Here is a 15,900-nt window from a genome sequence, read left to right on the forward strand (position 1 = left end):
TTCCCAGGTAGCCGGTCCCACGTCGCTCGTCGCCTCCACGGATCTCAGCTCTGCTGTGGATGTGGATGAGGGTCGGAGAAGTCTGGAAGTCAAGGCTCTGGTCGGGCTCTGCAGTCGGTTCCTCGTAGAACGTGGGCAAAGCAAAGGGTAGTCTCTTGATGGTGCCTGTTTGCACAGGGTAGCCACTCCTTGGCTACAAGGGAGATTCTTCAGTCTTCTTCTTTCGTCGAATGTCGAAGGTCCAGAGTTTCTGTTCAGTTTTGCAGGTTCAGGATAATCTAAAGTCTTGAGGCCCAACTCCCACTCTTATACTAATCTGGGGGGCTGGGATACCTGCTAGGTCACGCCTTATGGGTGGGACCTGGGAGGGGGTGGTTACACCCACTTCCCTTTGTCCAGTTTCGCGCCAGAGCTGGGGCTGGAGTGCCCCAGCGCCGGTTTGAACTGGACTATGCAAGGAACACCTTGTGTGCCCCAGGCATGTCTCATTCCTTTCAGCCCACCCTGCCCCAATACACTAAAGGCTGTCTGGGGAGGTGCTAGCACCTCCCCAAGCAGGAAACCTATTGTCCAGGCCTCCCTGGCTGGGATCACTCCCAGCTGCAGGAGGTCAGACTTGTGTCGTGGCAGCAGCATCCATTTTGTGATGCTGAGGCTTTGGTCAGAGGCTAACAGTGAAGTATGATTTTAACATGTCTTTCCCTCTAGAAGGGGGGAATAATATCCTCATGTCCAGAAATGGCATGGGGGTATTATTCCACAGTGTTAGACACCTTACACGACATGTTTCGATAAAGCCAAACCATAGTTACCATAACCGTCTAAGATTATAAGGCACTTTAAGAGTATATGGTAGGCTATATCATAGAACAGCTATAAGGACATGGTTCCGAAAGCTGCAGACAGGCTCAGCTCATGCTAGAGCACCATCTCACATGTTACCAAGCACTCTGCCTCCAGGATTGTTAAGGCCTGCCATAGGAGTGACTGATAGGTATACATGTGTCTATATATAAGGTAGGTATAGGAATACTACACCTAAGCAAGGGGTGATTACACGACCTTGCCCCAGCTGAGTGATCAGCCAGTTGTGTCTGATTGGAAGGCCAGACCAGGGGTGGCATAATACATGCTGCAGCCCCTGGGAGGCCTAGGGTACACCTATGCCCTGGGTACCTAGGGTACACTGTACAGGGTCCAATAAGGTGATCCTTACCAATTGGTTATGTACCTAGGGTACATGGAGTCCATTTTACAGAGAGAGCAGACAGCCTGAGACCCTGAATGGCAGGATCTCAGGCCAACTAAGTCGAAAAACCAGCTAGACACTAGGCAAAAAGTTGGGGGTAACCATAGTCAGATATCCACCTTCCTACACATGGGTCACAGTGTATTAGGCAAGACAGACATGGAGCACCATACACACCCGTGATGGGCACAACCAGCTGAGGGGGTGGCCGAACAACCGTGCTGACACACACATTGAGTACAGCAACAGTCATGCGCAGAGGTCAGGGATCCAGTCCTGTGTCCTGGGGGGCACCCAGGTATGTGTAGACAGGTGGCAGAACCATGTCCTGCAAGCTTGAGTACGGTGGATGCAGAGAATGGGGGCCTGGCCAACGTTGGATGCATGGGGATGGCACATGTCACAATACCCACGCAGTCATGGACATCATGCCCAATACACAGTCTCAGCCCACACACACAGCTTGCATCTTGCCACTCGACACATTGACACATAGCCACAATCAGGGAATACCATGCCAGACATGCAGGATGCACCGTGGCAACACACCAGCATTGACTGAGAAGAGGCACCTTGGAGGCATAGGGACACCTTTATTAGTCATGTATTCGGGTTTGCAGAGGCAACTCGAAGTACAGATGAACACATCATGGGGAATGACATGTGGGTCCAACACTGGCACCCCCCTGCTGCAGCACAAATGCGTGATAGCCATGGTACTGGCACACATGCGTCGGCTAACAGCTAAATACCCACAGCTGCACACGGAGAGCCTGCCATACACCATAGATCCGCTGATGTGGAAGTCCCACACCATGTCAAGCCAATGCTAACCGTATGTGTCCGAGGGCAGTGTCACACACATTGATGCCATCATCACAATCCACTATCCCATCACTGATGCCTGTCAACCAGGCAGACCATCTATTCAGGTGTACACAGCTGCATGTTGTGTCCCATGGGGATGCGACATGGCTGCAGAGGAACAACACATCGACAGGGGCAGTGTGCATACATCGTGAACAACTGCCACAACCAATACACCCCAGATGCATCCCTTACCCCATGGAGACTTCCAAACGTGTCCGTGCCTGTAACGCTGAGTCAGCCCACGATGTCATGCCCATGAGGAATAGCAGTGCCACAACAATGCAAGCAGCAGACGGCATTCGCAGGTACCTGGGGAAGAGAGACACACAAGAAGTCAGCCACAAATAACACAGCCACTTGCATGTGCATTTACTCGACACATGTATGGATGACAACATGCTAGGTAATCATTGTGACTGGGGAACTACTACCATCACTGCCACCATCACTCCAGTGACACACCCACACACACCTCTGACTCACGTGCCATACATGCAGGTGGAGACACACATCACAACGCATGCCACACGGGGACCAATGCGTGCACACTCAGACACTGGTACTCACCACTAAGCAAAGAAGTCGCGTATGAGCCGAGTCCGGATGTCCTCTTGCGGCTCCACATCCTCCACATCACTAGCCCCATTGCCAAGCCCTTCGTCCTCCACGGGTGGGTGGTCCTCGTCATGTTGATTCAGGATGAGTGGCACAGCTCTTTCCACTGCCATGTTGTGCAGCATGCAGCAGACCATGAAGATCTTGCAGACCTTCGCCGGGGCATAAGGGAGTGCACCGCCGGTCTTGTGGAGGCACCGGAATCGGCTCTTCAGCATGCCAAACGTCCTCTCTATCACTCGCCTTGTCCGGCCATGGGCGGTGTTGTAGCGGAGCTGGGCCGGCGTGATGGGGTTGCGGAGAGGTGTCAGCAGCCAAGGCATGTTGGGATAGCCAGCGTCCCCTACATGGGAAGGACATGGTCAGCGTTAGAAGTGGTGAAGCGGTCGTGCTGGTAGGCTATACAGAATACAGGACACACAGACTGTACCCACCAACAACACATGCACGTTCGTTGCGCAGCCGCATCATCATATCAGGCATCCCGCTACGCCTCATGATGTAGGCATCGTGTGCTGATCCTGGAAAACGAGCACAGACATGTGAAATCACCATGTTGGACAGACACACCACAAGGGCATTGATGGAGTGGTAGTGCTTCCGATTGCGGTATGCCACCTCCCGTGCGTGTGGTGGTACCAAACCTACATGTGTCCCATCTATGGACCCAATGACATGGGGCATCCCTCCCAGGGCATAGAATCCACGCTTGACCTCAGTCATCTGTTCAGGGGTTGGGAACTTGATGAAGTCATCCAGGTGAATCAACATGGCCTCCAAGAAATCATGCAGCACACCGCTGAACATGCTCTGGGACATGCCACCAACATGAGCTATGGTATTTTGAAAGGTACCCGTGGCAAGAAAATGTAGGGCAGCCATTACCTTCAGCTGGGGTGTCAGTGCCGTAGGATACCTGTGCAGCGGTTGCAGGTGTGGTGCCAGTCTCGCCGTAAACTCCAGGATCAACGGTTGGGGGAAGCGGTAGAGCCGGATGCTGTCATTCTCCTGCATGGCAGCCAAGTCTGGAATTCTTCGGGCAAGAGGCGGGGCTCTGCAGTAATTTGGAAGTGACAAGGAAGAGTGAGTGGACCACGACAACAACTCATGTCTACTGAGCACATGTTAATCTTGCAATACACACATGCTACATAGGGAGTCAGGTATGTGCTACATGGCCAGCAGTGCACACGTATGGATGCAAGGTGGCACTCCTCCCAAGACCCAGCTACACACGGAGAGTGAGAACCTCCCCATGCCACGCCATGGGAATAGCTGTGTCCCAGTGCAAGGGAACAGCCAGACGCAACACAGGATTGACATACACCCACACATCAGCAGAAGTAGGATGCCGATTGCAGGGACTGGTAGCGGAACACTGGAGCCACAGGTCACAGGACATTACACTAGGCCTGCCCACACACCTTGCCATGAAGGTGCACATGTCATGACTCACCACACATTCCTTGTGAGGATGCTGACATGTCCTTGTCACGCTACTCCGTGTCCCATGCATACATGTGCACCTCACATCCGATAACACATGTGGCATGGTGTGCGGAACAGCGTGCAATGACAATCTACACACAGACACATGTTGGTTGCTGCAACGGCTGCAGCTCCTGAGGGTGCAACAACATCAACCAGATGGTAATCCCGCACACATATATGACATAGTCACATTGTGCACTGTGGGTAGTGACAAGTCATGTGTCAGAACCCCTGTACCGGGCCTCATGGGACACTTCCGTGTGTTTGTGTCCGTGCCATGCCAGTGACGCTCACCCAAAGTGCGCATTACGACATGCACACATGTCAAAGGAGTCAAGGGAATGCCTGGCACACATTGCACCATCACACATTACACCTATACACATCTCATCATACATCTGGTGCCTTCTCCACTCAGGAGTCATGTTCCACATCACAGCCTGTCACACCTGTGCCCCACACATGTAGTCATGCACCGACGACGCCTTGATGTCCATTCCTGGACAAGTATGTCCATCCATGGACAAGTATGTCCGCCCTATTCCTACCTGTGTGTCGCCTATCCCCACTGTGATGTGTCAAATCCGCCGTACAGCTGTCAAAGAGGGCCTGTGTATGTTCCCAAATCACTGTGGGAGTGCTGCCGTATGTGTACCCATCGTGATGGCGAGCGTACAGGCATTTGTACGGTCCGTACCACTACGAGTACGCATACGCGTGCAGACCCATAGTGATAGTGAGCGTACATGCATGCCGACGTTCACTATCAGTATGGGTCTGCACGCGTACGCGTACTCGTAGTGGTACGGACCGTACACACGCATCTACGCTCACTATCACTATGGGTCTGCACGCGTATGCGTACTCGTAGTGGTACGGACCGTACACATGCATCTACGCTCACTATCACTATGGGTCTGCACGCGTATGCGTACTCGTAGTGGTACGGACCGTACACACTCATCTACGCTCACTATCAGTATGGGTCTGCACGCGTACTCGTGGTGATATTGAGCGTAGATGCTAGTGTACGGTCCGTACCACTACGAGTACGCATACGCGTGCAGACCCATAGTGATAGTGAGCGTAGATGCGTGTGTACGGTCCGTACCACTACGAGTACGCATACGCGTGCAGACCCATTGTGATAGTGAGCGTACATGCATGCCGACGTTCACTATCAGTATGGGTCTGCACGCGTATGCGTACTCGTAGTGGTACGGACCGTACACTAGCATGTACGCTCAATATCACTACGAGTACGCGTACGCGTGCAGACCCATACTGATAGTGAGCGTAGATGCGTGTGTACGGTCCGTACCACTACGAGTACGCATACGCGTGCAGACCCATAGTGATAGTGAACGTCGGCATGCATGTACGGGCCGTTGCTATGCATTTGGGGTGCCCTAGGGCCCCGAAACGCACCGTACCTGTGTGTGATGCTCCAAATTACATAGGGGACAAGTATTAAGGCCTACATGCATGCTGGTTGTCATGGAGACCAAGTTCAAATTTCGAACGTGTTCTGGAAGGTGCACAGCAGAAGTCAGTTGGAATTCTTCTACTTTGTTGCAATGTGTTTGTGGGGCTGACATCATGCAGGAGAATGAAACCGATAGAGAACCCACAGACTGCTAGGTTTGAAGGGATTGGAGGAACCATAGGATGCAAATGTGAGTGACCAATCACTCTGTACCCCTGTGCATGAGATGGGCCAGCAAGGCAGATATAAGGCAGCCAGGTCCCATGAGGGAGCACTTGCCTGCACATCTCTGTATTCCACAACCCAGCTGCTGCTACTGATTTCCTGGAACCATGTCAAGGGCTGTGGAGAGGTCACAGCCATTCACCCTGGAGGAGAACATGGCTTTGGTGGATGTGATCCTCCCACAGTACCCCATGCTGTATGGGCGACCAGGTTATCAGGTGAGTGCAGTGTCCACTGGCACAGACTGTGCCCCTTGTTCGTGACTGTGACTTCTGCCATTGTGTCCAGGTGTGACCCACATGCTATGTACTGTAGGGGGGTCCCAGGGGTGGGAATGCCTGATGTCTCCCAGCAGTGCCCTGAGGCAGGAGGGGTGGGGGCCTATCACTCCCAGCAGTGCCCTGAGACAGGAGGGGTGGGGGCCTATCACTCCCAGCAGTGCCCTGAGACAGGAGGGGTGGGGGCCTATCACTCCCAGCAGTGCCCTGAGACAGGAGGGGTGGGGGCCTATCACTCCCAGCAGTGCCCTGAGACAGGAGGGGTGGGGGCCTATCACTCCCAGCAGTGCCCTGAGACAGGAGGGGTGGGTGTGATGCACAGTGTGAGCCTGGATCATTGATTGTGTAGTTGCCCTCATTCCACCTGTGTCCTTTCAATCGCACGTACTGCTTTTGGCCTTCCCCCACAGGATCATGTCCCTATGACAGAGGTGCAATGCGTTGGATGCATACTAGGCCTTGTTGTAAACAGTGAATGTGTTCTAATCTGGGTCCCTGTGACATGTGCCAGGTGTAGTGATGTAGTGTCACTTGTCCATCCTCACAGGTAGACGCCTCTGCCAAGGAGAAGATATGGCTGGATGCCGTCAGCGCCGTGAGGAGTGCGGATGGCCGGAAGCGGCGCCTGCCCCAGGTGAGGAAACGCTGGCAGGATATCCGGTGCTGGACGCGGAGGATCGCACGGCTCCTGCTGGGGGACTCACCTGAGAGCCACAAGAACCGCGGGCGCCGCCGCCTCTCCCACATCCAGAAACGTGTGCTGGCGGTGGTATTTCCTGACTTGGACAGGCGTCTACAGGAGATGCAGCAGCCGGAAAGGGGTAGGTACATGTGTGTGTTTGTTGTGTTTCACCAGCATTTGTATGTGCACTGTTCCATGGATACACTTCCAGGGTTTATGGTGCTGTGCAGATCATGTTCCCCTCAGTATTGCAGGGTTCTCCTGCCTCCCTTCCCCTCCTTGCAATGTGTTCCCTGGTCTGTGTGTAGTCACTCCATCACAAGGTTATGTTGCCTGGCACCTTCTCCTAGTGTACAATGCCTGCAGCATCATGTGTGAGGGTGGTGTATAACTGGTTGTGTGACCTTGCCTGTGCCCTGTCCAGTTCTGGTCCTGTGGGTCCCATGTCAGTTGGCACTAATGCTGTGTCCAGACATGGGAGTTAATCTCTCGAGTGGCAGGCCTTCCAGCAGGCATGTCCCATGTGGTGGCCTGTGGCATGATGTGCATGATTGTGCGTTGGGCCTAGTGCAGGGATGTTAGCGTGTGTCGCTGTCATTCCCATTCAGGAGCATGGAGTTGTGTGCCCACTACTGTCCCCAGGGGCATCTTTTCCTAGGTATCATGTGTGTAATCCGAATATGTCGACAATCTCTGTGTCTACAGCATAGGTTGTGCTCTGTGACATTGTCCCCTGGCACCATGTTTATTGACGTGAGATGTATTACAAGTGTCCACTGTCCAGCCTGACCTGATTTTCCAATTAGATACTCACGGTGGCCATTGCCTTTGTGTCTTGTTGCAATCATCTGATGCTGCCCATTTGTACATGATATTTTGCACTGCCGCACCTTGGGTAGTTTGTGTGCAATATAGCAGTTTAGCATCCCATGTGTATTTCACCCAGACTAAGAGATGTACGTGCTTCCTGTGTCTACATGGATTTGTCTCATGTAGGGGGTGGGTGGTGCGGGCATGTCCGACATGTCAAGACCTGATAACTCCTTGCTAGGACTGGCCAGTGTGTGCTGTTTTCCCGGACATACACTCAAGGTGCAGTGTGCCAGTCAGGGTGGCCATGTTCTCAGTATTACCTATGCTGCATGTGCCTCTAGTTCCTGGATTTTGTCCTTGCTCATCCCAATTTCCTGCCACGCTGTGTGGTGCAGATGCAGTGCTGGATTGTCCCCAGGGCCATGCTCCTCAGTCAGAAGTTCCATGTCATCTCATTTGCTATTGTGTGATGCTCTCCATGGATTTTCAATGGCATGGTGGGTCAAAAAACTGTGTCTTGCATGCCCTACATATGTACCTTGTGATGTAGATATAACTCTTCCTTTGTTTCAGGCTATGCACTGTTACCTACTTAGATTTGACTCATGTGACTTATGTATACAGGTGTATGATAACTTCCTGTCTCTTCACCCTGTCCACAGCATCGTCGGGGGACACGGAGGGAGACATGGACACAGACGGCGCGGAGGGACCGAGCACCAGTGCCAGCGGTGACATCAGTGCTGGCATTTCGAGTGGGACAGAGGCGGTGGAGAGTGACCCCGGGGACCTGTCGACTGGCACAACAGACTATGAAGCTGACGGGTCCGAGGGTGATCACTCCGAGTGGGCGGAGGCTGCACCACCATCTGACAGCGGAACAACACCTGGCACCGCCCCCTCAGTTCCCATCAGCCGCCTCCCACGTGCTCGTGTCCCTTCCAAGCGTGCCCGGTCCCCACATGTCTCCTTCCTGCCAGGCACCGCACCCCCTGCCCCTGTCTCCACTGCTGCCGCCAATGCTGAGTCTGTGGACATCCAGCGGCAGCTGCAGGTTGGTCAGGCTGCGATCCTTAATGTCCTCCATGCCCACGGGAAAACCCTCACCAACATCGAGGCTTTCTTGGAGGGCATTCATTCATCGCAGGCTGACCAACGCAACTTGCTGAGGTCCATAGACTCCACACTGACTGCAGCAGTGGGTCTCCTGCAGCGCGACCTCCCCCCACCTACCCCTGCCCCATCCACACTTCCCACTCCCATGCCTGTCCCACGTACACCCAGACGTCGGCATGCACCCACCACAACAGACACAGGCACCACACCAGCAGGGAAGGTCCACCGCACTCCTCCTGACACGCACACACAGGGTGAGGTAGGCACACCCACTGGGTCGGGGGGCATACGTGTGACACGCAGCCATAGTGGGAGTCCGCATTCCACCCAGTCCACTCCCTCCAAATCCCCTCCCCTCAGCTCTCCTGGCAACATCTCCCCCAAGGACTCATTCATGGCCGCTCTGTCCCTGAGCCCCACAGTTACACCACCACGCAAGCGGTCACGGAAGTCCTCGATCAGGGTGGTTGAGTCTCCCCCCCTGTCTCCACCCTCCCCCGGTGGCGCTGCGACCCATCCCTCTGACCCCCCCCCTCCTTGGGGCCTGTGGATCCTTCGGGTGCAGGGGAATCCCTGGAGGACCTTGCAAAGGTGTGTAGTGCCATCCTGGCCTCCGCCTTTGGCCCTGCCCCACCCCCTGTGGTGGAGTCTTCCATCCCTGCACCCACAACGCCTCCCCTTTGCCCTGATGTCCCTGCGGTGCCTGTTGCTTCCCCCCCCCCTGATGCCCTCACCAGTATGGAAGACGATGCCATTTGACTGTGCAGGCAAGGTAGGGGACACGCATCCCACTGTGTCCCCCATCCGGCTGCTAATCATTGACTGCCCTATGGGATATGTGAATATGGAACTGCCTGCGATCCACGGACATTGTGCTCATGCTGAATAAAGCTTAATTTTGTTTTCATTATCACACTACTGCTATGCTGGTATTGGTGTTGGTGGTTGCTACATGGTTTTGGGTGGTGTTTAAGGGTTTGGGTGTGTGGGATATGTAGTGGTGTGCTGCTCATTGGGGGGACCCTGGGATCTGTGTGCCATCACAAGGTGTTGGCTAACTTTCTTTGTTCATGTGAGCAGTTACTGCATGTTGCAATTGTCCCAGGGTGTATTCCTTCCTCTGTGTACCCTGCTTTCTTCCCTGCAGGGTGTTCGCAATGTTTAGCGCAGAGCAGTGTCTACATGAGCTGTGTGTGTGACGGAGCCCTTCTACTTTGGCCATGCATGCATGGCCGTGTCTCCACCTGCAACATATGTGGCATCCTGGGTGATCACTGTACTTGTGTGTGGAGTCTGTTGACATGAGTTCATGGGGACATGTTCCCTTGTAGGCAGTATGCATGTGGGTGATTCCGGCATCACACACATGTGTTACACCCCTCCTGTGTCTGGGCACTGCTGGGAGGACTCTGCACCCACCCCTCCTGTCTCTGGGCACTGCTGTGAGGACTCTGCACCCACCCCTCCTGTCTCAGGGCACTGCTGGGAGGACTCCACACCCACCCCTCCTGTCTCAGGGCACTGCTGGGAGGACTCTGCACACACACCTCCTATTTCTGGATATGTACGCTTGGAACATACACGGTGGGGGTGCGCTCCATGCATTCGAGGTGAGGGTACGAGTCTAGTTACACTGGTGTGGTGGGGGTACGGTCCGTGAGTACGCGGGTGGGGGTACGGGTCGTACTTACACTGTTGGGGTGGGGGGTACGCTCCTTGCATACGCGGGTGGGGGTACGGGTCGTACTTACACTGTTGGGGTGGGGGGTACGCTCCTTGCATACGCGGGTGGGGGTACGGGTCGTACTTACACTGTTGGGGTGGGGGGTACGCTCCTTGCATACGCGGGTGGGGGTACGGGTCGTACTTACACTGTTGGGGTGGGGGGTACGCTCCTTGCTTACACGGGTGGGAGTACGGGTCGTACTTACACTGTTGGGGTGGGGGGTACGCTCCTTGCATACGCGGGTGGGGGTGCGGGTTGTACTTACACTGTTGGGGTGGAGGGTACGCTCCTTGCATACGCGGGTGGGTGTACGGGTCATACTTACACTGTTGGGGTGGGGGGTACGCTCCTTGCATACGCGGGTGGGGGTACGGGTCGTACTTACACTGTTGGGGTGGGGGGTACGCTCCTTGCTTACGCGGGTGGGGGTACGGGTCGTACTTACACTGTTGGGGTGGGGGGTATGCTCCTTGCATACGCGGGTGGGGGTACGGGTCGTACTTACACTGTTGGGGTGGGTGTACGCTCCATGCATACGGGGTGGGGGTGGGGTCCGTACATATCCGTCCCCACGCTATGTGATGCTTGTGCGGGCCGTACCCAGGCCTTTGCCACGTGGGTACGATCCGTCCCGCCATTGTTGGGGTGACGTGTGTGTGTGCGTGGTACGACTCGTACCCACGCTCTTCAGGCGTGGGTACGGGACGTACCTGTCTGGTTGTGTTGCCGGTTCGCGTGGTGACGGACTTCCGTAGTGGCGGTCGCTGGCTTATCAGGACACGCCCCCACCCCCTCGTGGTGACCAGGGCATGGGAGTCAGGTATGTCCAGGCCATGTGTGGTGTGTGACTTATGTGGTTGTTTTGTGGCCTGCCCCTGGTCCTGCCCCCCCTTTCCCCCCTTTCCCCCCCTCCCTTAGTTGTTCTGACCTTCTGCGGCGTCTGCGGCGTAACCTGTAGAGGAGGTGGACTGCTATGAGGGCAGGGATGACTCGTAGGTTCGGGTCCATGTCTGTCCGTCGCGTACTGGTACTCCTTGATCGCGTCGTCCTGTCGCGTACGGGTCCTCCTTGATCGCGTCGTCCTGTCGCGTACGGGTCCTTCTTGGTCGCGTCGTCCTGTGTGTCCGTCGCGTACTGGTCCTCCTTGTTCGCGTCGTCCTGTCGCGTACTGGTCCTCCTTGTTCGCGTAGTCGTCTGTCCGTCGCGTACTGGTGGTCCTTGTTCGCGTCGTCCTGATTTCCCGGCAGTTTTTGGCAGCCGGAAAATAATCACCGTGCGGGGTGACGTCGGTGCGAATCGTAATTCCTGGGTCGTGAATGGCTGGCTGCGTGCGTCCCGACGTCAGGTCGGCGCTTTCCCGGATCGCATTGGTAGGTTTTTTTTGGTCGGTCGGGCTTTTTTACGATTCGTACGGTAATGGTGTACCCGTGCGAATCGTAATTCCTTGTTTGTAAATTTTGACGACCGGGTACGCGTCGGACGGTGAATATGCTCCGTCCGACGGTTCGTACCCGGTTTTTACAGGATCGTGATCGGCACCTTAGTGTCACCCCCTTGATTCTGGGTTTTCTGCCTCACCCTGGTTCTGACCCATTTGTCTGACTTCTTTCCCAATTCTTGGGGAGAGGTCAGATCAGAGTCCACCAGGTATTGATGCAACAACTGGTTTTGGCAATTATTAAGGATCTGTTCTCTCACGATAACATTATACAATCCCTTAATATCAGTAACTCTACTACTAACCAGCCAACCCTCTAGAGCCTTAGTTGCACAATCAACAAAGTCAGTCCAATCCTGAGTCTGTGCTTTCTGGGTGTCTCTGAACTTCAACCTGTACTGTTCAGTGGTTAAGCCAACCCCATCTATTAATGCACTCTTCAGGGCTTCATAGTCATTAGCGTCCTCTTCTCTAACAGTGAGGAGCTTGTCTCTACCTTTATCAGAAAAGGATAGCCACAAGATTGCTGCCCACTGCTTCTGGGGGACCTTTTGTACCTTACAGGCCCTCTCCATAGAAGTTATCCATTTGTGGATATCATCCCCACTCTGGTAGGGAGGAACAACCTTGGACAGGTCCTATGGTCTGGAATATATTCTCTACTTCTAGGGACACTGTTGCTGCCACCAGGGGGTTCTAACCCCTCTTTTCTAGAAGCTCTCGGGAGCTCAAAAGCTTCTCTATCTAAGGCAAATTGCTTGGTTGTGAGGGCAAGCCTACCTTCCTCATACTGGATCACAGACAAAATATCGAAGGTCAAAAAATCGACCTACAAAAATATCGGAGCAAAAATATCGATGTCAAGAATATCGACATCCTATCTACAACATGGTAAGTCCAAAAATATCGAAAATAAAATATAGAATGTCCAAAATATCGATATTAAAAATCTAAGGTATTTTTTAGTAAAAAAAAAAATATGTGAAATAAACCAAATAATACTTATAAATAAAAGAAACATAATTAAATATATTTTATAATATTTAAAATTAATAACTAATATATATATAATTTAATAAAACATGAATTACACATATACATATATTATATAATATATATACTTACTTAATAATCAGTTTTAGTAATTGTTTTAATAACTTATAAATTATTATAAATTATTATAAATTACAAATACATCATACACATAAAACAATAACATGAATAAAAATTAAATAATTATATATAACACATTTAAAAAATTACATTTAATTTGAATATTGTTAAAATTAATTATATATTACATTAGCTAAAATAATGCAAAAAATATTAAATAACACAGACAATAAAACTACTACTCCAGCTCCAAAAAAAACAACAGTAAGGAAAATGTTGGATAGCGTGGGGCTAAAAATGACTATTTCCACTCCAGAGAGTGCAACAGTAGAGAAAGTGTTGGATAGCGTAAGGGTAAAAATTACTATTCCCACTCCAGAGAGTGCAACAGTAGGGAAAGTTTTGGATAGCGAAGGGGTAAAAATGACTATTCCCACTCCAGAGAGTGCATCAGTAGGGAAAGTGTTGGATAGCGTAGGGGTAAAAATTACTATTCCAACTCCAGAGAGTGCAACAGTAGGGAAAGTGTTGGATAGCGTAAGGGTCAAAATTACTATTCCAACTCCAGAGAGTGCAACAGTAGGGAAAGTATTGGATAGCGTAGGGGTAAAAATTACTATTCCAACTCCAGAGAGTGCATTAGTAGGGAAAGCGTTGGACATCGGGAGGGTAAAAATTACTATTCCCACTCCAGAGAGTGCAACAGTAGGGAAAGTGTTGGATAGCGTAGGGGTAAAAATTACTATTCCCACTCCAGAAAGTGCAACAGTAGGGAAAGTTTTGGATAGCGAAGGGGTAAAAATTACTATTCCCACTCCAGAGAGTGCAACAGTAGGGAAAGTGTTGGATAGCGTAGGGGTAAAAATTACTATTCCAACTCCAGAGAGTGCAACAGTAGGGAAAGTGTTGGATAGCGTAAGGGTCAAAATTACTATTCCAACTCCAGAGAGTGCAACAGTAGGGAAAGTGTTGGATAGCGTAGGGGTAAAAATTACTATTCCAACTCCAGAGAGTGCAATAGTAGGGAAAGCGTTGGACATCGGGAGGGTACAAATTACTATTCCCACTCCAGAGAGTGCAACAGTAGGGAAAGTGTTGGATAGCGTAGGGGTAAAAATTACTATTCCAACTCCATAGAGTGCAACAGTAGAGAAAGTGATGGATAGCGCAAGGGTCAAAATTGCTATTCCAACTCCAGAGAGTGCAACTGTAGGGAAACTGTTGGATGGCGTAGAAGTTAAAAATAACATACTTATAAATAAAATAATTATTCAAAATAATTAGTGATTTAATTATTAAATAACTCAAAATTATTTACAAATACCAATAAATAATAATTACAAACATAACTACCAATGAATAATCAATTAACAATAAATTAATAATAAATAATAATTAAGAAATATTAATTATCAAATAATAAATATTAAACAATAAAATATTTTTCATAACCAAAAACATATGAATTATTGAAAAGTAATTACCAATTAAAAAATATTGAACAAAACAAAAATTTACCACAAAAAATAATTATGAAACATTATTTACCAATTAAAAAATATTAAACTATTAAATATTTTTTATACCCCAAAATAATAATTATTAAACATTGATTACCAATTAATAATTCGCAAAAATATTCTAATTTAAAATATTACAAATTAATAATTAATGTCCAATTAATTAATTATCAATACCCAACAACAAATTTAATAATTACTTAATTAGATTTCAATTACTTCCAACACTATTCCCCTACAAACGCACGACACACTCCAATAATAAAATAATACACTTAACATAATTATCAATTAATCAATTAATAAAAACGAATTACCAATTAATAAAAATTAATTACCAATTAATAATTAATTAACAATAATATAATTATCAATACCAATAAATGAAAATAAATTATTACTTAATTACAATTAAATTACTTCCCACCCTATTCCCCTATAAACCCACAACCCACTACAGAACTTAAACGCAAACATTAATTAAAATTAATTTATAATTCCTAAAAATGTATAATTAATTTCATATAATTAAATTACTTCCCACCCTATTCCCCTATAAACCCACAACCCGCTACAGAACTTAAACGCAAAAATTAATTAAAATTAATTTACAATTCCTAAAAATGTATAATTAATTTCATATAATTAAATTACCTTCCACCCTATTCCCCTATAAACCCACAACCCGCTACAGTACTAAAACACAAAATTGACTTAAAAAAACATTATTAACATATAAAAATTGTATACATATATTTTAAAACCAGTAGAACACTTATCAAAAAACATATAACACATGCATATTAAATACATAATAAAATACATAACAATAATATAAATATCGATATTAGTAACATCAATATTAGTAACATCGATATATTTGATATCGATATTACTAACTTCGATATTACTAACATCGATATAAAGATACTTACCTTAGGGTCGATATTCTGTCCATAGATATTATTGACATCGATATTCTGTCCCTTCGATATTTAAAACTCGATATTAGTGTAGGTCGATATTTTATTTTCGATATTTTGACTGCTCACCCCTCATACTGGAGCATCTTGTACCTTCTTTCAGAAGAGGTCTCTCTATTAAAGTATGAGTTCCTCTGATGGACAGATTCTCTGCCAGAGTGATAGGAGTTGTCAGATTCCCTTGAAGGGGACCTAGGCCTCTCTTCCACTCTGTCAGTTCTCTTAGGGAGAATTCCTCTGTCCTGTTCAGATCTTTCTGGATCTGGCCCTTCAACCACAGAGTCCAGGTCATCAG

The 15,900-nt window shown here is 49.5% G+C and overlaps 1 protein-coding gene and 1 long non-coding RNA gene across 2 annotated transcripts in view; one reads left to right on the top strand and one right to left on the bottom strand.

The window, feature by feature from the left end:
• Window positions 1-8,432, top strand: part of LOC146839225 (uncharacterized) — a 34,909-nt gene extending 26,477 nt beyond the window's left edge. The window contains exons 2-3 of the long non-coding RNA XR_014960811.1: window positions 6,762-7,035; window positions 8,372-8,432. This is a non-coding gene — a long non-coding RNA (uncharacterized LOC146839225). The remainder of the gene's footprint in view (window positions 1-6,761; window positions 7,036-8,371) is intronic.
• LOC146839224 (uncharacterized) overlaps window positions 1-15,900 on the bottom strand; it is a 722,084-nt gene that overhangs the window by 108,844 nt on the left and 597,340 nt on the right.

Source organism: Triturus cristatus, chromosome 4_2 (genome assembly GCF_964204655.1).
Source record: "Triturus cristatus chromosome 4_2, aTriCri1.1, whole genome shotgun sequence".
Lineage (NCBI taxonomy): Eukaryota > Metazoa > Chordata > Amphibia > Caudata > Salamandridae > Triturus > Triturus cristatus.